At 40.9% G+C, this 27,552-nt stretch overlaps 1 pseudogene; it reads right to left on the bottom strand.

Moving 5' to 3' along the window:
• Positions 1–19,485: 19,485 nt before the first annotated feature.
• LOC126249968 (5S ribosomal RNA) lies at positions 19,486–19,603 on the bottom strand (annotated as a pseudogene).
• Between the last annotated feature and the right edge of the window lie 7,949 nt (positions 19,604–27,552).

Consider the following 27,552-nt stretch of genomic DNA (forward strand, 5'->3'; position numbering starts at 1 on the left):
TGGGCTCTAATCTCTCTGATTTTATCCTCATGGTCTCTTCGCGAGATATACGTAGGAGGGAGCAATACACTGTTTGACTCCTCGGAGAAGGTATGTTCTCGAAACTCCAACATAAGCCCGCACCGAGCTACTGAGCGTCTCTCCTGCAGAGTCTTCCACTGGAGTTTATCTATCATCTCCGTAACGCTTTCGCGATTACTAAATGATCCTGTAACGAAGCGCACTGCTCTCCATTGGATCTTCTCTATCTCTTCTGCCAACCCTATCTGGTACAGATCCCACACTGGCGAGCAGTATTCAAGCAGTGGGCGAACAAGTGTACTGTAACCTACTTCCTTTGTTTTCGGATTGCATTTCCTTAGGATTCTTCCGATGAATCTCAGTCTGGCATCTGCTTTACCGACGATCCACATTATATGATCATTCCATTTTAAATCACTCCTAATGCCTACTCCAACATAATTTATGGAATTAATTGCTTCCAGTTGCTGATCTGTTATATTGTAGCTCAATGATAAGGGATCTTTCTTTCTTTGTATTCGCAGCACATTACACTTGTCTACATCGAGATTCAGTTGCCATTCCCTGCACCATTCGTCAATTGGCTGCAGATCCTCCTGCATTTCAGTACAATTTTCCATTGTTACAACCTCTCGATATACCACAGCATCATCCGCAAAAAGCCTCAGTGAGCTTCCGATGTTATTCACAAGGTCATTTATGTATGTTGTGAATAGCAACGGTCCTACGACACTCCCCTGCGGCACACCTGAAATCACTCTTACTTCGGAAGACTTCTCTCCATTGAGAATGACATGCTGCGTTCTGTTATCTAGGAACTCTTCAATCCAATCACACTATTGATCTGATAGTCAATTAAACGACTGTGGGGAACTGTATCGAACGCCTTGCGGAAGTCACGAAACACAGCATCTACCTGTGAACCCGTGTCTATGGCCCTCTGAGTCTCGTGGACGAATAGCGCGACCTGGGTTTCACACGATCGTCTTTTTCGAAACCCATGCTGATTCCTACAGAGTAGATTTCTAGTCTCCAGAAAAGTCATTATACTCGAACATAATACGTGTTCCAAAATTCTACAACTGATCGACGTTAGAGATATAGGTCTATAGTTCTGCACATCTGTTCAACGTCCCTTCTTGAAAACGGGGAAGACCTGTGCCCTTTTCCAATCCTTTGGAACGCTACGCTCTTCTAGAGACCTACGGTACACCGCTGTAAGAAGGGGTGCAAGTTCCTTCGCGTACTCTGTGTAAAATCGAACTGGTATCCCATCAGGTCCAGCGGCCTTTCCTCTTTTGAGCGATCTTAATTGTTTCTCCATCCCTCTGTCGTCTATTTCGATATCTACCATTTTGTCATCTGTGCGACAATCTAGAGAAGGAACTACAGTGCAGTCTTCCTCTGTGAAACAGCTTTGGAAAAGACATTTAGTATTTCGGCCTTTAGTCTGTCATCCTCTGTTTCAGTACCATTTTGGTCACAGAGTGTCTGGACATTTTGTTTTGATCCACCTACGGTTTTGACATAAGACCAAAATTTCTTAGGATTTTCTGACAAGTCAGAACATAGAACTTTACTTTCGAATTCATTGAACGCCTATCGCATAGCCCTCCACACACTGCATTTCGCTTCGCGGAATTTTTGTTTGTTTGCAAGGCTTTGGCTATATTTGTGTTTGCTGTGAAGTTCCCTTTGCTTCCGCAGCAGTTTTCTAACTCGGTTGTTGTACCACGATGGCTCTTTTCCATCTCTTACGATCTTGCTTGGCACATACCCATCTAATGCATATTGTACGATGGTTTTGAACTTTGTCCACTGATCCTCAACACTATGTTTACTTGAGACAAAACTTTTGTGTTGAGCCACCAAGTACTATGAAATCTACTTTTTGTCACTTTTGCTAAATAGAAAAATCTTCCTTCCTTTTTTAATATTTCTATTTACGGCTGAAATCATCGATGCAGTAACCGCTTTATGATCGCTGATTCCCTGTTCTGCATTAACTGTTTCACATAGTTCGGGTCTGTTTGTCACCAGAAGGTATAATATGTTATCACCACGATTCGGTTCCCTGTTTAACTGTTCAAGGTAGTTTTCAGATAAAGCACTTAAAAAAATTTCACTTGGTTCTTTGTCCCTGCCACCCGTTATAAACGTTTGAATCTCCAAGTCTATATCCGGCAAATTAAAATCTTCACCCAGTACTATAACATGGTGGGGAAATCTACTCGAAATATTTTCCAATTTTTCCTGCAGGTGCCCTGCCACAACGGCTGCTGAGTCAGTGGGCCTATAGAGACATCCAATTACTATGTTTGAGCCTGCTTCAACCGTGACCTTCACCCAAATTATTTCACATTTCGGATCTCCGTCAATTTCCTTCGATACTATCGCACTTTTTATAGCTGTAAACACGCCTCCCCCTTCACTGTCCAGCCTGTCTCTGCGGTATACATCCCAATCTGAGTTTGGAATTTCATTACTGTTTACAACTGGTTGCAGCCAACTTTCTGTCCGTAGTACTATGTGGGCATTGTGAACGTTTATTAATGAGAGCTGTTCTGGGACCTTTCTATAGACGCCCCTGCAGTTCACTATTACCACATAAATATTGTTATTCCCTGTTGCGTTTTGCCTACTATTACCTTGCCGCGTCTCAGGAGGCGTCTTGTAGGGCCTAGGGAGGGAATTCTCTAACCTAAGAAACCCACATGTGCACTCAACACGTACTCCGCTACCCTTGTAGTCGCTTCCTGCGTGGAGTGCACGCCTGACCTATTCAGGGGGACCCTACATTTCTCCAACCAATAGCGGAGGTCGAGAAACTTGCACCCCAGATCTCCGCAGAATCGTCTGAGCCTCTGGTTTAAGCCTTCCACTCGACTCCAAACCAGAGGACCGTGATCGGTTCTGGGAACGATACTACAAATAGTTAGCTCAGATTCCAACCTGCGAGGCTTCCCGCCTTCACCAACTCGGCCAACCGCCTGTATGAACTGAGGATGACCTCTGAACCCAGACAGCAGGAGTCATTGGTGCTGACATGAGCAACAATTAGCAGTCGGGTGCACCCAGTGCTCTCTATCGCCGCCGGCAGGGCCTCCTCCACATCTCGGATGAGACCCCCCGGCAAGCAGACAGAGTGAACACTGGCCTTCTTCCCCGACCTTTCCGCTGTTTCCCTAAGGGGATCCATCACCCGCCTTACGTTGGAGCTCCCAATAACTAATAAACCCCTCCCCCCGTGTGCCTGCTCGGACCTTGCTGAAGGAGCGGCCCCATGTCCACTCACAGGCCGAGTGGGCGATGCCACGCGGCCAGCCTCCACATTGACCCTCCGCTTCATGCGCCGCGAACGCCGCTGAACCCGCCACTCCCCTTGGGGAGAGGGTGGCCCAACCGCGCCCGGTACCCACGAAGATGTCTCGACAGCAGGGACCGTGGGTGAAGCATGTAACATCTGGGGTGTACCATGCGACGCACCAGACTCCCCACTGCCGCTACACTCCGAGGCAGCAGCCTGAAGACGGCTGAGCACGGCCATCAACACGTTCAGCTGTTCGCGAACAGTGACCAGCTCCTCCTGCGTCCGCACACAGTACTCACACATCCTATCCATCCTGAGAAATCAACAATTTACTGTAGAGAGTTAATCAACTTTTAACTAGACTGCTAATTCACTAAAGGCGGCTGATAGCTAACTAAACTGTGGTTACTAGACACTTGTTTTTGAAAACAATGAAAATATCACTACCTGTCTCTGGACTGTATTCAAAACAAACACTAGCACTACTGGCACTGCAGCTGACTAAAGGGACTCTCTCTGACTGTATTCAAAACAAACACGAAATCTATGGAACACCATTAGTAGCACTCGAAAATTAAAGCTTCCTAAAAGCAAAAACACGCGGAAGAAGAAGTGACAAGTAAGAAAAATACAGTTGATAGTTAAATTAAGGTAGCTCGCTGCACAGCAGACGTGACGCAGACGGCAGTCACGACGACACTCCAATTTCAAGGTGCGCTGGCAAATGAACAACTATTGTATTTCGTTTGTGGGTTGGCTATCATAAAGTACGCCACACTGCTTCATTGCTAGTGTAGCACCTCAGTTCATATCGGTCAATTTCAGTGAGAGATGCTATTGCATTTCAAATGTTTTTTATTCCAGTCTTTGATCACAATATCAATTCTTTTGACAGTGACCGATTTCAGACCGTAATGACCATCCTCAGATCTACAAATTACAAATATATACACCTAATGCGCAGTGCGTCTTTCAACACAATATAGCAATACGTCTCACAATATACAATCATACAACCAGGGAAATGTACAGATAAAATACGGTAATACGCATCTTTTCTACACCATGTCCTAAAGTTATAAGGCCATAATGGCGTCGTCAAAACATATAAATATAATCAGCACAGCATCGTCACATAGATCTAAAATAAGGTGCAGAATACGCCACATCATCCACACAGTCAGTATTGCATCTGGCTACTGAAGTACAGTAGCTATCAAAAATCTGTTTGCCTACATCTTAACAAGATGTCGTTACTGTGGGCTTATGTGTAGTCATGATTTACGCAAAAAACATAATCTGATAAAAACACATTAGGTAAAATACATGTAGCAGACTTTTAAATATTGATAACTATCATAGAAACCAATTGTTTTACATTAAAAGACAAATACAGTTACCCATATCAAATTATTGAAAGGAAATATATGAAGAGAATAGGTCCGACCCTTTTATGGTGCATTTATGGTCAAAAAATAATATACATAATACACTCCTGGAAATTGAAATAAGAACACCGTGAATTCATTGTCCCAGGAAGGGGAAACTTTATTGACACATTCCTGGGGTCAGATACATCACATGATCACACTGACAGAACCACAGGCACATAGTCACAGGCAACAGAGCATGCACAATGTCGGCACTAGTACAGTGTATATCCACCTTTCGCAGCAATGCAGGCTGCTATTCTCCCATGGAGACGATCGTAGAGATGCTGGATGTAGTCCTGTGGAACGGCTTGCCATGTCATTTCCACCTGGCGCCTCAGTTGGACCAGCGTTCGTGCTGGACGTGCAGACCGCGTGAGACGACGCTTCATCCAGTCCCAAACATGCTCAATGGGGGACAGATCCGGAGATCTTGCTGGCCAGGGTAGTTGACTTACACCTTCTAGAGCACGTTGGGTGGCACGGGATACATGCGGACGTGCATTGTCCTGTTGGAACAGCAAGTTCCCTTGCCGGTCTAGGAATGGTAGAACGATGGGTTCGATGACGGTTTGGATGTACCGTGCACTATTCAGTGTCCCCTCGACGATCACCAGTGGTGTACGGCCAGTGTAGGAGATCGCTCCCCACACCATGATGCCGGGTGTTGGCCCTGTGTGCCTCGGTCGTATGCAGTCCTAATTGTGGCGCTCACCTGCACGGCGCCAAACACGCATACGACCATCATTGGCACCAAGGCAGAAGCGACTCTCATCGCTGAAGACGACACGTCCCCATTCGTCCCTCCATTCACGCCTGTCGCGACACCACTGGAGGCGGGCTGCACGATGTTGGGGCGCGATCGGAAGACGGCCTAACGGTGTGCGGGACCGTAGCCCAGCTTCATGGAGACGGTTGCGAATGGTCCTCGCCGATACCCCAGGAGCAACAGTGTCCCTAATTTGCTGGGAAGTGGCGGTGCGGTCCCCTACGGCACTGCGTAGGATCCTACGGTCTTGGCGTGCATCCGTGCGTCGCTGCGGTCCGGTCCCAGGTCGACGGGCACGTGCACCTTCCGCCGACCACTGGCGACAACATCGATGTACTGTGGAGACCTCACGCCCCACGTGTTGAGCAACTCGGCGGTACGTCCACCCGGCCTCCCGCATGCCCACTATACGCCCTCGCTCAAAGTCCGTCAACTGCACAAACGGTTCACGTCCACGCTGTCGCGGCATGCTACCAGTGTTAAAGACTGCGATGGAGCTCCGTATGCCACGGCAAACTGGCTGACACTGACGGCGGCGGTGCACAAATGCTGCGCAGCTAGCGCCATTCGACGGCCAACACCGCGGTTCCTGGTGTGTCCGCTGTGCCGTGCGTGTGATCATTGCTTGTACAGCCCTCTCGCAGTGTCCGGAGCAAGTATGGTGGGTCTGACACACCGGTGTCAATGTGTTCTTTTTTCCATTTCCAGGAGTGTACATTTCCTGTAGCAACCTATAAATTACCTATGAACGATAAAATGTCTATATGACAGCTGAAAAAAGACAGATCAATGATCAGCGCCCTCTGTTGGGTCAGCCGCCAGGATGTTATTAGGCACGCACTGATCATAACAACTTAACCATTAGACGGCTTTACATACATCGTGATATGTCTCCCACAGAAACCATTTAAGCAACATATTGAGAGTCAATAAATAAAATTATATAGTCTGGTCATACATTCCATGAATAGGTAGGATATAATCAGTTACTGGATTAGAGCGACTAATGTATGGAAGTAAGGCAAATGCCTACTGTTCTCGACATAAATCATCATGCAAGGCTAGGTATAAATACATGAGGCATTATTTGGTTATGCCGCACATGGGGTCTGGACCCCTTCACCGTCCTCCACATTTATAAATCTCTCATCCGCCCCATCCTCTGCTATGAGCATCCCGCCTGGATTTCCGCCCCTCCCTCCTACTATAAGTCCCTCCAAATCCTTGAACGCCACGCGCTCTGCTTCGCCTATCACATCTGTCTCCCATCCCCCCCATGGATCCTATACTACTTGATTCCCTTCCTGCACCTTCTCCTTTTTCTTGAACGAATACAAATCCTTTACACCTCCCACAATCTCAATCCCCCACATCTGCCTGTCTCTCCCACCCTCGCCCATCCCAGCCAGCTGCCGCGCCTGTATTCTTGCGTCCCACTTGCTCTCCATCTTCACACCCTCCATACCCTTGCCCTAGGTGATTTCTGCCAACTCCCCCTCCATGATGATGTCCTTGTTCCATCCATCTACCTCTCCTACCAGCTCTGACTCTCCTCCCATCCCCCCTTTTCCCCCACTGTTCCCTCTCTCCCACCTCACCTTCCTTTTCCCCCTCCTCTCTCCCACATCTCCCACTTCCACGCCACTCCCTGGGCTCCCAACCCCTCCCCTCTCCCGTCCCCCCACTCTCCCTTCTTTCTCCCACTGGTTCCACCCTCTTCGTTCCTGCCCTCCTACCTCTCTCTTCAACCTGGAGGCAGGCTCTCCCTTCATCGGTGTGTTTGTGAGTGCTTTGCCGATGATCGTCACCAGTGTTTCTGTGCGTCAGTGTTCCTCCGTTGTGTGCTACAGTGTTTTCATCAGTGTTCTCCTATGTTCGCATCTCCAATCTGGATGTCTTCATCTGCTCTACTGGTGACACCCTTTGTGTACCGTGCCTTCCGTCAAACAGCATTAAATATATAATGGAATGTTCATCATGTATTACCATGCTTTTTATGCTCTCTGTCTTCTATGTTTATCTGTTGTGTCTCTTGGCCGAAGAGCGGCGTATGTAGGCTGCTGCCGGCCCGCCTCATCTAAGGCATGAAATAACAATATAGGAAAAAAAAATATTTGGTTATCCTAGTACGTTATGAAACAAAGCAAAGTAGGCGTAGGGCACAAAATCTCTTTGCCCATTGAGTACCCTAGTGGGCTTCTGCTTTTTGGCTTCGTGTGACCTGATGAAGACGTCAAGTAATGACGTCGAAATATTGTGTTTGGAAGACGCTGATATCTGGCAGAAAACCCGATTTCCACGAGATGTCAGATATTTTCTAATTTAACATTACTGAATTAAGAAGAATCTTTTAATTGATTTTTTATCTATTAGTTTGAAAAACACCAAAAACAAAGTAGGGTATTATTAAATTCTGCAGAATTATGGAAATTAGTAATATCTAGTTCAAAATATCTTTTCCCATGTTATCCAGCAAATTCCAATGAGTATAGTTCAAGGAAAAAAAGTTGAATTTTTGAATTCTTCAGTCTTTCTTGTTCTACTTCAACTGAATATTCTGGTACATATTTACCAACAGCAACACGAATTTCCATACTTTTCACAACAGTTTTACCTTCTTTGGAAGTGTACTATTATCATTATCAGTAGTCCAATGAAGAATACAATCTTCTTGATCTTTTCTAGAACTCCAGGTTAAAATTATGGTTTAACCACTCTCCACATAATTTCTTTATCATATTTAATAAATCAACCAAATAATTCCAAAAGATACAGAACTTTATTTTGTTAAGTTTTAATTTTACCATTCCTAAGAATATGTCCTTCCATATTTAATTCATTTGATAGGGTTGAAGTTAATTGAATAAGATTTGATGAAGAAATAAATGGTCATTCTTTTCTAGATCAAACATACTCCCTTTTTTAATTACAATAACATCAAACAATTTTAAAACATAATTATCAATTAGTTTAATATTCGATTTACCACTGATTGCTGAAAAATCTGTTCCATCTATATGAATAACAGCAAATGTCATACAAAGATGTGCACAATTAGGATGATCCAGACATCACCAATATTAATAGTAATTTCTTTTTTCTTGCTAGGAAGACTTAGGTTTTTCTTATTGGAATAGTTAATATTTTTGGAACAGATGAATTATCGCTCATTCGAAATAATCTACTCATTTACATTAATAACAATTATGTATATAAACGACAGATTGGGAATCGAAAATAAGATTTCCAGAATAGAAATTTAAAAAAAAAAAATTCTGTTTCATATGTAATCATAGGAGCAAGTGGTTAAGGAAAAACAGCATTAATGATTGATAATTGTATTATAGCTCCAAGAAGGTTAAATTGGAGAAATTGAATCATTAGTTTGTTTAATCCAAAAGTTTAGATCAAATAAAATATCAACAATTTATAAAATGGTGAAAAAATCGAGGATTAAATCAAGAATGATATGCTAGATTCATGTAAAATACTAATGATACAATTTCATTAGATGAATGTTTAGATAATTCAGATGTAGTTCTTTATGACTTAATTCTTGAAAATCAAGATATAGCTTGATAATAGTTTACTAGATGTAGAAATACATGGACAGATTCTTTTATTAAACTCGACATATATAAAAACACCAAAAGATTAGTAAGAGATAATTTTTATATTTCTAGGCAAGATGATTCAAATTTAAATCATATGTCTCGTTAATTTGTTTGCAGAGATTTAAACTAATGAATCTAGACAATATGTACTAAACATTGGAATAAAGAAGAGTTTGGTTTTATTGCAATAGATATGAAGAGAAACATTAATAAAGGGGATAATATAGAGAGAAGATAAACAGTTCATTACACGTTAAAAATAAATCTTGAATGTAAACATTGAACATGAACAGTGAGTGTAAATGTTGAACATAACCATTGAGTGTAAATTAAGAATGACGTCACACTATTTATACTTAATTAGTATTTGAAAAATATAATAGTTAAAAAATCCAGATAAATTCGAAGAGTAATGGAAGAATTGAAAGAACCGAATATGAAAAATTTAAAAACGAAGATAAAACAGTTATCAATACAATTGATATAGTTAACCAAGGAATTCAAAGATCAGGAGAAAAAGTATAGAAAGCAATTGAAGAAAATAGAGAAGTTGAAAAGAAATGGCTTCTTATAATCGACACTATTTATAAGAATTAAACGATATAAAACCAATTAAACAATATGATTATGGTAAAAGAGATTTTACATAAAGGGAAACAGAAAAAATGTTACAGGATTATAAAAAAGAAAGAAATTAAAAGACAAAGATGTTTAAATAATAATATATGTGAAAGAATGTTGAAATTTACCAATCATAGTGAAGATACAGTTTTGCATTAAGAACTTTTGGTGCATTTAAATTTCTTGTGAAATTAACAGTAGAAGTCAATGGTGGTGTTTAAAAATAATATGAAGTACAGATGGTTTTAATGAACCTTTTAACTTTAAAAACAAATAACTATGGATAGTTTAGCAACAGAATTTGATTCTTCTGATTTACAGAATTATGCTACAATTTTATTCTACTCTGATGTTGTATATAATGAATAAAATCAAAATCAAATTAAATCAAGTAGATGAAATAATTGTAATTATTTCTTAAAAACAATTGTGGAAGAACATTTCCGTATTTTTTCAGAAAGAAATCTTGACACTTCATTTGGGAAAGTTGGTGGTTTAGTACAAAAATAATCAGAAAAACCAGTTGAATATGTTTGGATTGATCTTCCTTGTCAATTAATCGATGGCTTGGCAGCAATCCATGGAGAAGAATTAGCTGCAAATAAAAATTATCATAATCAAAAAATTGCAATGTTTTTAAATGTTAACTAAAAATTAGTATTGTATTGTAAATGAACAAAAAGGAATTTCTAATTTAATCTCATTATATAATAATTTACCACACATCATTTGAAATGCATCTTCCAGGCTATTAATTTTGTGATCTGGGGGCCAAATTAGAAAAAAAATTGGTAGAGGTGATCTCTTCCATGAAGCATGTAAAGAAAATAATATAGAGGTAAGAAAGATTTAGAAAAATACAAGCAACTGATAAAAAAGTTCAATTATTTGCAAAAGAAAGAATGCAAGCTTCTTATGCTTCATTAAGAGAAATAATGGCTTCAACTGCAGTTAGGGGAATAATGTATGGAAAACGAAAACTGGGATGGGGTTTTGAAAAGTGAAGTTTGTAAATCATTCTTTATTAATTTTTGATTTATATAACTGAATGACTTTACAATCAATTATACTTGCTACCTACTGGCAGAATTAAGGCAAAAGAAAATTAAAGCCCATAAGCCTCAATCACATAGTATTAATCAACTTTAACTGATGCTCAAAAAAGAAAGAGAGAAAAGAAAACTGATGGAAATTTACCCATAATATTAGCCATGCCCATTGTGAAAAAATAATTGAGCATCATCTCAAAAAGAAAGAAAACGTGAAAGTTGATTTATTTTATTATTATTGGCAGCTTTACAATATTTTACTGCTATTGGTTCACTAGCTGGTGGTTCTGCAGTAATTGCTACCACAGTTATAAACAAGGAAATAACCGATACAGAAATACAAGAACAAAACAGACACAATTTGTCAATGGAAAAGAAAGGTAATCCACATTGAACAAAGTAATCGAAAAATTTAATAATCCTTTATCTAATTTTGACATAGGAGAATTACTTAAACAATTACAAATTAAATATTTTCGTGGGGCTTTTATGAGTGGTGAATTACCTGATGAACCAAAAAATATAGAATGTGAAATTGTATTTTAGATATTTTGATCTTGCTTGTATTCACTGATATTATTATAAGAATAAAGATATAAGTTTTTTGTAATCATATGAAGAAAATATACCAAACAACCAGATAACTATTTGGGAAACAAATACTCTATATCGAGAGAATACAAAATTTCAATGAAATATCTTGTAGGCATTTGTGTCTATTTGTTTTAAAACTATAATGTATGAATTATAAGTTTAATGATATTTTAAATTTAATAGATGATAGTTTTGGAAAAAAGTTACATGCTAAACTGAATAACAACTTAGAAAATATTAAAGATTTTCAGTCATTAGAATCAAAAATTAATAATGAAGTCTGAGAAGAGTTTCTCATGGCCCTTGCAAAATTTGAAGATATTCATTCAAAAACCAAAAATATTCAATTAACAGAAGAAAGAAAAATTAAACAATTTCAGAAATACTTAAATGCGATTTTCAGTATAACTAGAGGTTATATTGGTTTAAAGGTAGAACAATTCCGAATTTGAATGTTCCAATAAATGCAAAAGATGTAGTGAACAAAGAATTTTTGCGGAATGAGTTTTCAAATCTTGTTACATAACCCAAACACACAATTATTCTAACACAGTTCCATAATTATATTACTAAACACCTAAGTAAATAGTTCACAAAAAAGGAAATTAAAGAAGTTATTTCAAAAATAGATTTACCTTCATACTTAAGAGAGTTAAGAAAGTTTTATCACAAACTATATGATAAACAATTTGTTGGATTTACTTTTATGACAGGAGGAGACCGAAACATGCACAATTTTTTTGAATATTATTTTAATTTTAAAAATGTTGTTGTTGGTGGTGAAAATATAAACAGAGATTTAACATTTAATGATTATGATATTTTGATGAGTGTTCTTGGCAAACATTAAAAACTAACTCCTGATCTCCAGTCCATCAAATGAGTGCACAAATCAAATTTTATAACTGTAAGATTAAAACATTCTCTTAAAATTGTCTCAGTTGATGTAAAGCTATGTATATTTCATGAAAAAATTTAATTGTTTTTCTATGTTAATGAACAATAATAATTACATCTGCTGCTTTAAGTGTAAAAAATTTACTGATACACTTAATCCACATAGATTAACAACTGAAAATAGAATACAGAGTATTGAAGGTCTTTGTAAAGTATGGAAGTAAAAAAAAGTAAAGTAACCATAAATTTTGTATGTTAAGTTCTAAATATACATGAGCAAATTATTAATAAATTACATAAAAAAATTCAAATGGGATGTTGCCAGTCACCCTCAATGCAGTCATGACCTCTGCCCCTGTGATTACGCCATTTTTAGTTCCTTTAAAAAGGCTCTGAGGGGAAACGATTCATCTCGAACGACGATGTCCAGTTGTTCATGCGGAACTGGTTAACATCACAGCCCCGGGAATTTCATGAGATAGCCATTCACCACCTTGTGTCACAGTGGGACAAGTGTTCCAACAGCGAGCGTCAATACTTGTAACATACATTTCTTTTTGAACGCCCCTTATAGTGTTTGATAAACCCGCTGCAGTAGGAATGACCATTCTGGATATTTTAAAACCGTTCTTATCGACTTTTTTCACGGATACAGATTTAAAAAGTTTAAGGCAAATAATGTAAAAGTGTGTCACACATGTATCTATGTCGTATTCTATCATATTAGGACTCCAAATATCTTTGAGAATATCAGGAATGTTGTTCATGCAACGTCTGATATTTATGATTTCCCTGCCATTAACAGTACAATATTCTTCTGATGAATAAAAAAATTTTTGGATCAATGTCGGCCAAACTGAATCGTGAACCCATTTGAGAATTTGTCTATCTACAATCAAAATTGTGCGGTCTTTAGATTGAGTCTGGACATATAATATACAGAGAAAAAGTATAAAACAGTCTTCTGTTAATAGGTTAACCATTGAAGATAACAATGTGCGTAGGATTTGGAAGAACAAATGACTCTGCAGTACATAATTCTGTCAAAGCGGTGTGTTGTTCCTACTACTAAACAACATAAACTAGCTTTATCGACATAGAATGACAAAAGTTTCAAATGTACAAATAACATAAATACAATTGCTTGGCACCAATATTGCATCAAAAATGGTGATGACTGATTTTATTGCAAAAACCTGAGAATTGTAAATTGTAGATTGTAGTTGTAGATAATAGCTTGAGGTCACTAGCACAGTTATAGCTGATATGAATTCACATACTACTTTCATATTAAACTCATGTTCTCATTATCTTGACTTCGTGAGACGTGTTACTTTCAGCGGAAATTTAGTATGTTTGTGACCTATCGTCATTGCTCAGACAGTGAAATACGTAACAATATTAAAAAATTTAAAGTCTGAATATCCTGTTTTGTAGCTAGAGTGTATGCAACGGTCTTTGCGGAAATGTAAAAACTTCGGCATGTAGTAATTCCATGGAAACGACTTGATCGCTAAATACTTCGTTTATGACGCATTTCGAGTAATCATCGCCAGCTACATGTGACCAAAATTAACCCAAAGGCAAAATTAGAAAAGCTTTAATATAAATACTACAAGAACGTACACATTGAGTATAAGTACCTTCAATATGTTTAGGAAAGGTCATACAAGTGATCAGTACAATAAAAGTGTAAGCTCACATGTACAATTGCTGTTAAGTGTATTTACAAGTGATGTTACGTTGAGACATCTCGTGCCAGACTGGAGGTAGCAGACTCGAGAATCATATTACTTCAACTTGACGCCATATGAATTTCATCTCAAGGACTGAAACGTACGAGGACTTAGTATTATAATATACAAAACTTCGTAAATATTCCTTACCACATTACACATGTTTTTTACAATAAGCATCATATCATCAATGAAAAAATATAACACCATAGCATACAGTGTTAATAAGACCTATCATGGCACATATACAAAGAACATACACACAGTTGACACAATGTCCAAATATTCCAATATGAAACAGCAATGTAAAGGCCATCATTATAAAGGAAGACAATTCGCATTTTTTACTTATTTTTCAAACAAGGCAAGCAACTGTGAACCTACTGAGACCACCAACGGGCCATGTCGATACAAATAAAATCTTACATTAAAAAACAAATTTTCTAACCTGTTAGGATTGAATGGGAATAGATAGAGTCAGAGGAGGGGGGCGGGGGACACAATGGGCAGTTAGGGGCCAGATGCATCGGAAGTAGGATATGGTTGGGGGGACAGGGGTAAGGGGGGGGGGAGGGAGAGAGTAGGAAAATGGATGGATGGGAAAGGAGGGGGACTTTGAAGGAATGAGGATCTGGAAGGAAGGGTAGCATGAAGAGACATGGCAGAACAAAAAAGGAATGGGGTTGAATTGTACACCAATGATACATATCACTGAATGTTATACAATAAACATAAAAATATTTAAAATTCTATTAGTGACCATGTTTATTTTCTTTTTTGTTTGTTATTTATGATGAGATTTCTTTTGTTTTCACAAGATCCATTTGCGGTCTCAACAGGTTACAGTTGCTTTCTTTGTTTGAAAAACATTTTTTTAACTGCATATTTTCCTCCTTTATAATGATGGCCCTGAGATTGTGTTTGTTGTTGGAGTATTTGGACATTGTGCCTACTGTGCTGTACATTCTTTGTATATGTGCCAAGGTAAGTTTTATTCATACTGTATGCTATGTTGTTATTTTTTTCATTTATGATGTGACACTTATTGTAAAAAACATATGTAATGTGGTAAGGAATATTCACGAAATTTTGTAAATTGTAACACTATTTCCTGGTAAGTTTCAGTCCTTGAGATCGACGCCTTATGGCGTCAAGTTGAAGTAATATGTTTCTTGAGACTGCTGTCTCCCGTCTGGCATGTGATGTCTCAAAGTAACATCATTTGTAAATATGCTTAACGGTAATTGTACATGAGAGTATACATTGTTCTTGTATTGTACACTTGTATGAGCTTTCCTAAGCGTCCTGTAAGTACTTATACTCAATGTGTACTTTTGTTGTGATGTTACATTGATCTTGTGGTAAATATGTAAAGCTTTCCTATTTTGTCTTTAGTCTGGTCACCGATAGATGATGATGAGTACTCGAAATGCATCATAAATATTTAGCGAACAAGGCATTTCCAAGAAATTAATACATGCCAAGTCTGAATGGCCACATACCTTAAAAACAGATCACTTCATCAGTCAAATGTAAATGAAAATATTGCATTTAAAAAAACTCTTTTATAACTGTTGAAAAGTAAAAACACTGCATATAAAAACAGTATATGAACAACTTAAAAATACTGAATGTAAAAACATTGTATGTAAACACATTGTGTGGAAATGTAAAACATTTTATAATCAATTTTGTATGTAGAGTATTTTTTGTTTTTCATTCCCATTTCCTCTGTAATGTATTGTTTGTGCTTCATGCAACACAAAATTAGCAAGTAGACATCATTGTCTCTCATTTAGCAACTGAGATATGAGGAGATGCCCCAACCTTCTGTACTCGCCTCAACAAGCTCTCTCTCGCTCTCTCTCTCTCTCTCTCTCTCTCTCTCTCTGTCTATCAATCTGTATGTATATCTCTCTCTCGTTCGCTAGCAGCAAGTGGCTCCACTGATGCATACAATAAGTACTAAGACGTGTGTGTGTGTTTGTGATTGTATGTGTGTGTGTGTGTGTGTGTGTGAGTGTGTGTGTGTGTGTGTGTGTGTGTGTGTGTGTGTGCGCGCGCGCGCCTGTGTTTTATTAACTACAAAGTTTAAGAATTTACACTTTCTGTAACGTGATGCAAAAAGTTGTGACTTAAAAAGTCAATATTTGAATCAAATCTTCTTGGTTTTCAACCTGCATCAATTGGAGCAAAATTCTTGAGCTTTTGATTGCTTCTCCAACATCGCCATCAGGAGTAAAAACCACCCACTGCCGGGGGTAGCGCCTTTTTCCACTTATATAGGCGCGATTACAACCTCTGGCACCAGTCACATAGGGGCTGAAATGATGTGTGCACAAATGCACAGAAGATGAGTCGGACGGCTCATAGCAGCTTCGGCCCGCAGCAGGACCAAGTGGAGAGGCTTCGAACGTTTGAAATTGCGCCTCCCGGCTCCCTACAGGCGTCAAGCATCCTTCTTTGCTTCCTTTCGATATCCAAAGCCTGTTCTCATACCCTATTAAGTGTGTAATCATTGTCTCTGTTAAAGTTGTTGCTGTTTATTCTAATTTCAGTCACCTTCTTTATAATGGAATCCCAATATGTTGATGCATGAGCTAAGACTCTTGTGTTTTCAAACTGTATTTTGTGTCCGTTTTCCTGGCAATGCTCTGCTGTGGTCAACTTTTCGAACTCCTTTTGTTTGGTGTGTCGCTTGTGCTCGGTACAATGTTCTGCAACTACGTGACGTGCCTGACCTATATAGATGCCGTCACATATACAAGGGACACCAGACACATTCGGCACACAAAAAGCCATGTCGTCTTTAACAGAATATAGCATATCACTAATCTTGGGGGGCGGGCCAGAACACTGGTCTTAACCCATGTCCTTGCAGCACAAGTCATAACTTGCTACTTGTTGCCCATAGTATGATTGGAAAGCAGCCGGCTTGACCACCTACAGTGTGGATTTCCGCACTTGAGACGCATGTTCAGAGAGAAAGAGACATTGCAAACGCTTTCAGATGCCACTGCTGAAAGATCCCTTGTGAATCAGCAGAAGAGGCTAAGCGAGCTGCTTCCCTGCCATACTGTGAGGAAACGAGCAGCAAGTTAGGACGTGTGCTGCAGGGACATTGACTGAGACCAATTTTTCAGCCTGCCACCGAGATACGCAAAATGCTGTGCCCTGTTAAACACAACATAGCTCCTTGTGTGTCCAGTATGTATGAAGACCCCTGTGAATGTGGCACAATCTATATACACTATGTGATCAAAAGTATCTGGACACCTCTAATAACATAAGTTTTTCATATTAGGTACATTGTGCTGCACCTACTGCCAGGCACTCCATATCAGCGACCTCGGTAGTCATTAGACACCGTGAAAGCGCAGAATGGGTCGCTCTGCGGAACTCACAGACTTCGAACGTGGTCAGGTGACTAGGTGTCTCTTGTCTCATACGTCTGCACCCGAGAGTCCACACTCTTAAACATCTCTAGGTCCATTGTTTCCAATGTGATAGTGAAGTGAAAACGTGAAGGGACACGTACAGAACAAAAGCGTTCAGGCCGACCTCGTCTGTTGACTGACAGAGACCGCCGACAGTTGAAGAGGGTCGTAATGTGTAATAGGCAGACATCTATGCAGACCATCACACAGGAATTCCAAACTACATCAGGATCCATTGCAAGTACTACGGCAGTTAGGTGGGAGGTGAAAAATCTTGGATTTCATGGTCGAGCGGCTGCTCATAAGCCACACATCACGCCAGTAAATACCAAACGAAGCCTCGTTTGGTGTAAGGAACATAAAAATTGGACGATTGAACAGAGGAAAAACATTTTGTGGAGTGACGAATCACGGTACACAATGTGGCGATCCGACGTCAGGGTGTGGGTATGGCGAATGCCCATTGAACGTCATCTACCAGCGTTTTTAGTGCCAACAGTAAAATTCGGAGGCTATGGTGTTATGGTATGGTAGTGTTTTTTATGGAGGGGCTTGCCCCCCTTGTTGTTTTGCGTGGCACTATCACATCACAGACCTACTTTGATATTCTAAGCACCTTCTTGCTTCCCACTGTTGAAGAGCAATTCGGGGATGGCGATTGCATCTTTCAACACGATCGAGCACCTGTTCATAATCACACGGCCTTTGGCGGGGTCGTTACATGACAATAACATCCCTGTAATGGAGTAGCCTGCACAGAGTCCTGACCTGAATCCTATAGAACACCTTTGGGATGTTTTGGAACGCCGACTTCGTGCCAGGCCTCACCGACCGACACTGATATCTCTCCTCAGTGCAGCACTCGGTGAAGAATGGGCTACCATTCCCCAAGAAACCTCCAAGCACCTGACTGAACGTAAGCCTGCTACCATGCAAGTTGTCATCGAGACTAATGGTGGGCCAACACCATATTGAATTCCAGTATTACCGATGGAGGGCACCACGAACCTGTAAGTCATTTTCAGCCAGGTGTCCGGATACTTCTGATCACACAATGTATATTTGTTACTCATAGGACATGTCTTGGATGTCATTGCCAGGCATATATGGTCAAGTGAGCCTCCAGCCAGAATTCTTCGTGAACTGACACACGGTGTTTTTCACACATAGCACGAAATTCCCCAAGATGACATTCAGACGTTGTTTTCTTCCATATTATAACGAATACAAGAGTATATTCAACTCTGGGAAGCACACCTCACATTAAAGTTAACAATGAGCACCATTTCCAAATGAAAAGAGAGTTTAATCATTTAGGACCCATTACATGATGAATATCTGCACAATGTTTAATAAATATGAAAATAGTGCTTCATGGTATTACACTTTCCATTTCTGTCAGCATATATTAATGATAAATTAATTCTGTAAATTGATTGTGATTTTAAAATACATTTTTAATTTATTATTTAACCAAATCACATGAACTATGCACTTCAACTGTATGAGACTGACCATTGTTCTGACTTGGGCCATATGGAAAAATTCTGATGTATTAAGGAAGCCGCGGAGCAAAAAGGGACTGTAACAACGATAGGGGTGTCTTGCTGTTGTGTGCCTTATAAAGAAGCTTCGCTAATCCCTTGGATAAAATATGACCATTGACTGAAAAGGAAGCTGGAGGTTATCCTGTCGGATTTTGTACAGAAAAAGATTGTAAACACCCCCTCCCACTTCATTCATATTTTTAATAAAAATTTTCACTCTACTTCATGGCAATCTAAAACTAAAAAACTAAACTCCTCCCAAACAGGCCATGAAGGCCCAACTGTACAGACCCACTGCCGTGTCATCCTCAGCCCACAGGCGTCACTGGATGCGGATATGGAGGGGCATGTGGTCAGCACACCGCTCTCCCGACCGTATGTCACTTTGCGAGACCGGAGCCACTACTTCTCAATCAAGTAGCTCCTCAATTTGCCTCACAAGAGCTGAGTGCACCCAGCTTGCCAACAGCACTCGGCAGACCGGATGGTCACCCATCGAAGTGCTAGCCCAGCGCGACAGCGCTTAACTTCGGTGATCTGACGGGAACCGGTGTTACTTCTACGACAAGGCCGTTGGCGCTTCATGGCAATCAGTTGAGTTAAAAGGGCTCGTCACATTAGATATGGAGGGAGCTGTAGAATTTAACCACATTCGTAAACAAACCTATGCACAACGTCTTAGACATACACTGAGGTGACAAAAATCGTGGGATAGCGATATGCACATTTACAGATGGCGGTAGTATCTTGCACACAAGGTATGAAAGGGCAGTTCATTGGCAAAACTGTCCTTTGCACTTAGGTGATTCATTTGAAAAGGTGTCAGAGGTGATTACAGCTGCACGATAGGAATTAACAGATGTTGAACGCGGAATGGTAGTTGGGCCTACACATATAGGACATTCCCTTTCGGAAATCGTTAGGGAATTCAGTATTCCAAGCTCCACAGTGTCATGATTGTGCGAGAAAACCAAATTGCATGCGTTACATCTCACCACGGACAATGCAGTGGCCGACAGTCGTCACTTAACGACCGAGAGCAGTGGCGTTTGCGTAGAGTTGTAAATACTAATCGACAAGCAACACTGCGTGAAATAACCGCAGAAATCAATGTGGTACGTACGAAAAACGTATCCGATAGGACAGTGCGTCGAAATTTGGCGTTAATGGGCTATGGCAGCAGACGACCGACGTGAATGTCTTTCCTAATATCGGGACATCGCCTCCAGCGCCTCTCCAGGACTCGTGACTATATCGTTTCGACCCTAGACGACTAGAAATTTATGGCCTGGACAGATGAGCCCGACTGCAGTTGAGAAGAGTGTGTGGCGCAGACCCAACAAGGTAATGGACCCAAGTTGTCAACAAGGCACTGTGCAAACTGTTGGTGGCTCCATAATGGTGTGGATTGCGTTTACATGGAATGGACTGGATGCTCTGGTCCAACTGAACCGATCATTGACTGGAAACGGTTATGTTCGGCAACTTGGAGACCTTTTGCTGCAGTTCATGGACTTCATGTTCCCAAAAAGCAATGGAATTTTTATGGGTGAAAATGTGCCATGTTACTGGGCCAGAATAGTTCGTGACTAGTTTGAAGGACGTTCTGGTTAATTCGAGCGAATGATTTGGCCACCAAACTCTCCCATCATGAATCCCATCAAACATTTATGGGACATAATCGAGACGTCAGTTCACGAACAAAATCCTGCATGGGCAACTCTTTCGTAATTGTGGACAGATATGGAGGCAGCATGGCTCAGTATTTATGCCAACAGACCTCCAACGACTTGTTGAGTTCATGCCACGTCGAGTTGCTGCACTACGTCGGACAAAGGGAAGTCCGACACTATATTAGGAAGTATCCAATGACTTTCGCCACCTCAGTGTATAGAGAAATACATTTAATAGTTGTTCTGAAATGATGAAAGTCGCTCACATTAAACAGAGTTATTAATTCACATACAACGAACTTATGGGCGCCTCAGTCTAAGAACACTCATGCAGCTTATCTGCACACCTTTTTTCATTCAGTTTGCACAGTAGCCAACTTTTATTTACAGCTGCCTACAAAGAAATTCGTTTACCATGTGCTACTAATGGCTACCATACACATATTGCTCCACAATCTTCAAACTGCTTGTAAATTACATTTCTTCACAATTATATTCACAAACTTATTTCCCATTAACAAATGCGTTTCCTTATCGTTTCACACTATCTATAGAGGGGAGAGTGTTGTACCTTACATTTTGCAAATTTCACCTCTAGAAGTTCACCCCTTAATAGAAGTTCAACATATTTTCTTAATCCATTTTTAAATCATGACATTCTCTTCTTATGTGCTGCAGCCTTTTCTGAAATTACAAAAATTACACAGTAAAATTGAGGTTTTTCCAAATGTGCAAACATGTTTCAAGCTAACATACTCTGAGGTAACAAAAGTCATGGGATATTTCCTAATATAATGTCACATTTTCTTTTGTCCGGCATAGTGCAGCGACTAGAGCGTGACATGGACTCAACAAGTCGTTGGAAGCCCCCTGCAGAAATATTGAGCCATGCTGCCTCTATAGCCGTCCACAACAGCGATTTTGTGTACGAATTTATCTCTTTATTATGTCACATAAATGTTCGATGGGCTTTATCTCGGTTAGCATGGATGGCCAAATTATTCGCTTCGTTGCCCAGGAAGTTCTTCAAACAATTGTGACCCAGTGACTTGATGCATTGTCACCCATAAAAGTCCATTTTTGTTTGGAAATATGAAGTCCACGAATGGCTGCAAATGGTCTCCAAGTTGTTGGACACAACCATTTAGCCTTCCAATCGGCCACCATAGTAACACAGGCAGTAGTTCACCATACAGCCAGCCATTCCTCTCTACAGCAAACCTCTCTTCAGATTGTCAAGTGACATACTAGATATGTGGCGTCGTCAGCTACCAGATAACCGGAATAGACAGTACACAGGAGAAGACATTCACCAGCATCTGGGAGTTAACTTCCCTGAAAACGACCACAGTCAGTCGGTCAAAACGTCGGCAGTTTAGTTGCATTAGCGTCTTACAATGACACGCTGTAATACCCAAAATTATTTTATTCAGAATGACACAGGCCATGGAAGCCTACGAACTTATATCAGAAAACTAAGTTAAATTGCAAGTATCACATGTTCCAAGGTTCATGGCTGACGAAGTATGGATTAATTTTTCACATATTGCATAACTAGTTTTAAAAATATATAGACCTTTACCTCTCATAAAATTCTGTAAATGAAGAATTATCAACATATTCCAGATAGCTTGAATATCTCATAAAACTTTAAACTACATCCAAACAGGCCTCAGAAGGTCCACTGGTAAAGACCGACTGCCTTCTCATCCTCAGCCATTAGACATCTCTGGATGCAGGTATGGAGGGGCATGTGGTCAGGACACCACTTTCCCATGCGTTGTCAGCTTTCGTGATCAGAGCCGCTACTTGTCATTCAAGTAGGTCATCTACTTGCCTCGCAAAGGCTAAGTGCATTCCACTTGCCAAAAGCGCTCGGCAGACTGGACAGTCACCCATCCAAGTGTTAGCCAAGCCCAACAGCACTTAACTTTGGTGATTTAATGGGAACCATTGTTACCACAGTGGCAAGGCCGTTGGCTTTAATATATTGTAGAGCACTTACGTATGGAGAACTCTATCTTGGCCGCTTTACATCCACACAGTTTTCTACCGCGACATAATCGAGGCAGCCCATTGGCTCCCTACGCTTAGCCAGCATCGTATCTCTCCTACTTTATTTAGGCATTTATTACGGCCTGAGATGCAGAAATATATTTCATTTCAATATTTCTTAACCAAATATAAATTACTACTTCTCTTCCAGTTAGATTTAAGATGTATAGAATGATATAATATTATGATCACATTTAAATTTCAAACTACAGTGTTTTGCCAGGGACGGTTCCGCCAATTACGTCCTCTAACCTGTAGCAGGCGTTTCCATGTCCATATATGGGCATGGAAACGTCGTAGAAGTATCGGATGACACAGGCTTGCACCACTTTTCCCTAATATCCAGTTTTAGTTCACCAGTCACAGAATCATTACAATGTCTACAATGAAACTGCTGTCAGCGACCATGAGGAAGCTGTAGCAACTATAATTACCTGAGTACAAAGGGTAGCCAAAACAATTTAATTGTGTAATGTCTGTGTTGACTGCTACACTGACACCAGTGTTGAAGGACGGCCTCTTCTGTACCCAGAATGGCATTTGCGGTAGGCTGTGGGAATGGTATCATCCAGTAGCAAGGTGAGTGCAAAGTCAAGAATACTGGCTCAATAAAACTTTATTTATCATCTGGCGTTTCTCCTACAGTAGCTAACTGGTTGCAGCCCAGGTGCTGATTGTGTGTGTGTGTGAGTCTGCTGAGGCAGTAGGATGCTGATACTGTGTGATAGTGACTGGCGACGACTGCAGCTTTGCTGATGCGAGATGGGTGTCTGCTCCACCTCACAATGAACTGCTGGACTGCCACAGTTTGCCCACAGCCCAGGGGGAATAGCAGGAACATGTCGACGCCATGAGTCGAACCAGGACTCCCAAAGTCTGGCTATAGTGTCAAGTGATGGCACCCAATAAGAGGCCACGCCTGAGCAGTACCACATCAGAGCCCAGAAACGTCATGGTTTGCTGACCAGGCATAGACCAGCAGCTTCTCCTAGCTGATAGTGGCGCTAGATGAAGCTGTAGCTGCTTGCCCGCACATTAGACTGATGAATGGCAGAGACTGCCCCAGAAGAACGCACGGTGCTGATGAAATGAAGCTATTAGGTGGACTGGGGGCAAACACTGTTGCAGTTCTGGGTGTGTTGTGACAGGAGCTCGATTCTCAGCATGTAGCTAGCTGTGAGGCTATGCTTCTTCTACAGAATGTAGCAATCTAGCCATCGCTATGGTAAACCACTGCATTTCAGTACGCTACAGCAGCATCATTGCTGTGTCCAATTGCACAATTACGCCGCTGGCAGACCTGCATACCCCTTGGCTTGCTACTGCTGCTTGGCTATGGTGTTGTAGGATCTGAAAGGTCGACGAGTGGGTGCCGACGAAAATGTGCTATTTTTGCCAATTTTTGCCGACTCAAGAATGGAGAGGGAGATGGCAGTGGTTGAAACAACTAAAAACAGATTGAGAGGATATGGGATTTACTTGCCCCTCCAAGCTGTACTTTTGCTGGTTTCTTCTTTCAGTAGATACAATTTGCCTCGTAGATAAAAAAGAATTTAAGAATAATCCCTCAGTGGCTGTTTAATAATTTTACAGGAATTGTTAATCATTGCACCTGTGAACAGCTATATTGTCTATCTAAGTTGAGCCTGTGAGTAAACAAACTGTATTTTAACAACTACCAATGACACACATATGATGCTGCTACTGTAGTAGTAATATTTATTGACCACTTCAGAAATGTAAATTAATAAAAAGCATTTATAATACGTGTGTGTTACTGAAACATACATGTTCAGACAGCACTTAACCCGAGTACTGAACTCCAGACATATTCACTGTATCTGCCAATGACTGTATACAACAATCGAAACACTCTTACTCCTACACAGTCTCTCCTCCACTCCAATAGAATGGAGTTCCGGAAATATGTATGGCGAACCAGACAACTGACACTTGTAGAAACTAGTAATGGTTGTAGTGAAGCTCAAACAATGTCCAGACCAGGCGATGGTAGCGAAGGCTATGCTGCCATCTGTAGGTCAGTGGCGTCGTTCAACACAGGTGGTGTCCGAATGGAGCAGTGTTAAGTTGAAAGGTAGCCTTTGGGGAACAGATAAGAGAGTTTTACCCGCTCAAGCAAAACTGTTATCGGTTTATAACTTAAAAGGATCTACACCATATGCTGATTGCATGCTAAAGTATGATATGGTCTGGTGTAAGGTGGTTGCAGTTGTGTGCAAACTGCGTCCATCCTCAACATTCCATGGGAACAGTTCTGCAAGTTTTTATGAATAAAAATGTTGGCATCTCTGTTGTGGGATGCTGGTGCTGGATGAAACTTCAAAAAGATAGAAACTAGATATTCTATCTGCTGTAGGAGAAATGACAGGTCTTGTTTGGAAGGCTCCTGTTGTTGCTTTGATGGAAGCTTCAGTGTTTCTCCATAGATGAACTCCACCAAAGGGGCACAGATAACCAGACTGACTGTGATGTAGAGGCTGTGCAGCACTAATGGTGGTGCCGTCACCCAGGAAGTATTGTGGCACAAGAGTGTCGCTTTAAGTGTCCCGTGCCACTAATCTACCATCCTGTTGCAAGAGGGAGCGTAAATGGTTACGTGGTGGTGCTGGAAACCACACAGCCTGCCGAATTCGTGAAATAATGCTGACTCGAACTGCCAACCTTGATCAATTGTAACATATACCAGCCATCCAAAGTGATTGAGCCAAGAAGTCAGGGAAGTCTTAGCTGCAGTCTCTGCAGAGATGTCTGTGATTGGAGTAGCTTCAGTCCAATGTGTATATCGATCGATTGTCATGAAGACATCTCAGAAAACTTCTGCCAGAGGTAGCAAGCCCACTAAGTCAATATATGTAGGAAAAACGCTGTGAGGGCTCAGAGAAACGACCAACTGGTTTATGTACATGGCGGCTGATTCTTACTTTCTCACGTGCCATACATGCCCTAACCCACATGCAAGAGTCTTTTTTATTACCTTTGGCAGCACATATCTGTCTGTGATCATTATAATCGTGCTGTTACCACCAAAATGAGCGAGACTGTGTGCTGAATCGAACACTAGCTTGCACAGAGCAGCAGGCACATACACTTGTTGGGACACATCGCACCACAACTAAGTTTTCGATCCAGAACATGGGAGGATACACCTCTAAATGCTATACTGCACGTAACATGGATGGATCCACTTCTGAATATTACCCAAACCTACCCAGGAAAGTGGGAGCCCCCAAGAGAAACAGTCACTTGCACACATACAATATAGCGCAGTTGGGGGTTGGGTTGGGTTGTTTGGGGGAGGAGACCAAACAGCGAGGTCATTGGTCTCATCGGATTAGGGAAGAATGGGGAAGGAATTCGGCCGTACTCTTTGAAAGGAACCATCCCGGCATTTGCCTGAAGCGATTTAGGAAAATCATGGAAAACCTAAATCAGGATGCCCAGACGGAGGATTGAACCGTCGTCCTCCCGAATGTGGCACAGTTGGGCTACGCGTATTTACAACAGGATAAAGTCAGCTCCACAAATATTATTATTATTTTCATCTGATACATACATAGATCCTGGATATTTAGTGTATAGTTATATATAAGTTTCGATAGATACAGTTGATCAGCATTCCGAACATTATTTCCGTTTTGTATCTTCAGAGTATGTACAAAGTTTGACAATTGTAGCTGGACTATATTCTGTGTTATTAGCATGTGGGAAAGTATAAACTGATGTCATCGTTGTTAGGTGCCCAGGGAGTGAAATTTTTGTTAGAATCAGTGGCATGTGTATTTACGATAGCTAAAGTCAGCACTACGACTCCACAGCGATTCCTGTGAGTTTCAGTGTATATATGCATTGACTTCGGCAGTTAGTATTGTGTGTTGACAGATGTTTTTTTCGGGGTTGACATTTGGACGAAGAAGAAGAGGAACAAATTATCTTGCACATGCCTTGTAGATTATCTCTGGCTTGGTGGGGGAATCCAAACCACTGTTGGATGCTAAAGAAACTTCGAAGGGTAAGCCATAGTGTACATTGGATGAACACACTGCTCATGTTTGTTTTAAGTGTAAGCTCTCGAGGTTAATTTATCTCCTCCGGAAACTCAAATGTGTGATAACAGATCAGCCCTTAATCTCAATATACACTGAAGCGCCAAGGAAACTAGTATAGGCATGCCTATTCAAATACAGAGATATGTGAACAGGCAGAATACGGCGCTGCGGTCGGCAATGACTATAGAAGACAACAAGTGTCTGGCGCAGTTGTTAGATCGGTTACCGCTTCTATAACGGCAGATTATCAAGATTTAAGTGAGTTTGAACGTGGTGTTATAGTCGGCGCATGGGCGATGGGACACAGAATCTCCGAGGTAGCGATGAAGTGGGGATTATCCCGTACGACCATTTCACAATTGTACGGTGAGTATCAGGAATCCAGTAAAACATCAAAACTCCGACATCGTTGCGGCCGGAAAAAGATCCTGCAGTATTGGAACCAACGACTACTGAAGAGAATCTTTCAAAGTGACACAAGTGCAACCCGTCCGCAAATTGCTACAGATTTCAGTGCTCGGCCATCGACAAGTGTCAGCTTGCTGACGACGGAACGTTAAACACTAATCTCCTCCCTCCTTCTCAACTTGCGAACCATTCAACGAAACGACGTCGATATATGCTTTTGGAGCCAAATGCCCACTCAAGTACCCTTGATGACTGCACGACACAAAGCTTTACCACTCGCCTGGGACCGTCAACACCAACATTGGGCCGGCCGGGTTGGTCAAG

The sequence above is a fragment of the Schistocerca nitens genome, chromosome 3 (assembly GCF_023898315.1).
Source record: "Schistocerca nitens isolate TAMUIC-IGC-003100 chromosome 3, iqSchNite1.1, whole genome shotgun sequence".
NCBI classification, from domain to species: Eukaryota; Metazoa; Arthropoda; class Insecta; order Orthoptera; family Acrididae; genus Schistocerca; species Schistocerca nitens.